The sequence below is a fragment of the Octopus bimaculoides genome, chromosome 10, assembly GCF_046866305.1.
Source record: "Octopus bimaculoides isolate indiv1 chromosome 10, ASM4686630v1, whole genome shotgun sequence".
Lineage (NCBI taxonomy): Eukaryota > Metazoa > Mollusca > Cephalopoda > Octopoda > Octopodidae > Octopus > Octopus bimaculoides.
This window is the reverse complement of record NC_142937.1, coordinates 62,865,663-62,868,162: the sequence shown is the minus strand read 5'-3', so window position 1 is coordinate 62,868,162 and position 2,500 is coordinate 62,865,663.

The following is a 2,500-nucleotide window of genomic DNA, read 5'->3' as shown; positions in this document are numbered from 1 at the left end:
AGAAAGAAAGAAAGAAAGAAAGAAAGAAAGAAAGAAAGAAAGAAAGATAGAAAGAAAGACTGCCATCAGGTTTTTGTAATGGAGAGAAATTTTTTTTTGAACTTTGTTTCACTGTAATGTTCCTAAAAAGCTTACAGTCTAATGATATGATCTTTAGTTCTTTAGTTTATTTAATAATCATCATGGCTAAGACCATGCTGGAGCCCCAGATGTATTTTACATACTTAAATATAAGTTACATTAGTAGCTAATCTTGTATATTTTTTTTATTAATTTCAGTCAATAGACTGCAGCCATGCTGGGCACTGTCTCAAAGAATTTTTAGTCAAATGAATTGACCCCAGGGCTTTTAACTTTAAAATCCTTGGCACTTGTTCTATCAATCTCTTTTACTGAACTGCTAAGTTATGGGCACATAAACAAACCAACACCAATTGTCAAACAGTGGTGGGAGACACACAGACATAAGGACACACGTACACATATACGTTGGGCTTCTTTCAGTTTCCTTCTATCAAATCCACTCACAAGGATTTGGTTGGCCCGAGACAATTCGAAGATACTTTCCCAAGGTGCCATGCAGTGGGACTGAACCCAGAACCATGTAGTAGGGAAGTAAGCTTCTTACCACACAGCCATGCCTATGCTAAATTTATAATATTTTGGTTTCAGCCTTTGACCTATCCATAGAACAAATGTTGCTCTGCTTGACTATTACTTGTAACTCTGCTTGCAGCTGTGTTTAAATAGTAAAAACATTTAGCTGAAAAAATCCCATTTATTGCTAATACAGCCTAGTAAAATCTGAAAACTCTAGATATCATAGCAATGGATATCTATAATCTTTCAAACTAATGTGTACTTTTAAATCACTGTTCCTGATTGGCTGACAATATAAGCAACATCTAATGGAATTTAAGATTGTAGTCAGTCTATAGAACAGTGAGTGCATATGCATGTATGTATGTATGTATGTATGTATATTACATACATGAATGGTGTGTATATACAAATTCTTGAGACTTTATATTGTCACAGCTGCATTTGTGAATCTAATTAAGGTTGAGCAATTGCATTTAGTTTTGTGATTGACATCATCACTAAGTATTTGTTTACAATTTTGATTTCCATAATGAACCATGATATGACATGACCAACTTGTTCAAAATACTCATTGACTGGTGTATGTGTGTGTGTGTGTGTGTGTGTGTGTGTGTGTGTGTGTGTTTGTCCAATGCACATGCTGTGAATTTAAAGCTCAAAGTAAAGTTTGATTGATAATTTGAATGTAGTTTTTTGTGCACTTCCCAGCCTTCCTTTTCTTCTTTTGTTAAAAAAAATGTCACTTGTGAGTTTACATAATACACACTGGATAACTACAGTGCTCTAATTTCTTGTAAATTCTTTGATAAACAGACTACATTATTGCTTAGACATAGTTTTAGTCATAATTCTCAAACTCAAAGTCTACTAGAGAGGGTTGCATATGCTAGCTATAATCTCTGTTTGAATGCAAGTCTAGATACTCAACTAAGGGTAGTGATCCCAGTTCATTATTCTCACATTTGACAGCTGAAATTTAAGGGTTATACTGTGGGGAAAATGTACCACAAACAGCATAACAAAGCTAGCCCATCATACAAGAAGCTTGGTAGATATTGCACTTCGCATTATGCTTACATAACTCCAACCAAGATAAACCAAGATGTACCAAGAGTGAATGCTAACACCTACTCTGTGAGAGCTTTTCTAACTAAAGAAGTTTTATGGCTTAGAAGAACAAATTGCAGGCCTACCAGTCATTTCAATCTTTCAATTAAATGCTTCCTTTCTCTTTGATACCATTTTCTTCTTACATGATTAGAGAAAAGACACATTAGCTGATATAGTTCTAGAAATACAATGCCTGATAAGATCATTACAGTTGGAACTTGTAGCATGACCGAGAGGAGTTTTTGTGATCATGTCCCATTTGTGCAGCTGTCTGGATGCTGAAGTCTCTGTTTCATGTAACATCTAGCAAAGTCTTAGATTAACTCAGTGGCTAATCACAATGCCAGTGCCTGTTCTAGCACTGTCATTTTATATATCACTATTGAGGAAATGAGTTACTGCTGTTTCTTGTGGTTGAGCATCCATCACTGACCAGACCAAAGAAAGACAAAATCATGTGATCTAGTGGGAGTTATCACTTCTCTAGCGATATAAACAAGAGTGTATTTTGTACCAAAAGCCAGTATGGGAGTTTATCTCATGCTATCTACTACAGTATAATTTGTTCTAACAGAACATTCATGTTTAAGTGGGGATAAATATTACCTTTTGGTATTGATACTGCTTCTGTTGCAAAAACATATTTTTTAACAAGTTCACTGACTAATCGCAACACCAGCACCAGTTCTGACACTGTTCTTCTATATATTGCTGGTGGGGAGATGAATTGCTGCTATCTCTAACAGTTGAGTGTCCATCATTGACAAGGCTAAGTAAGGTCGAAACA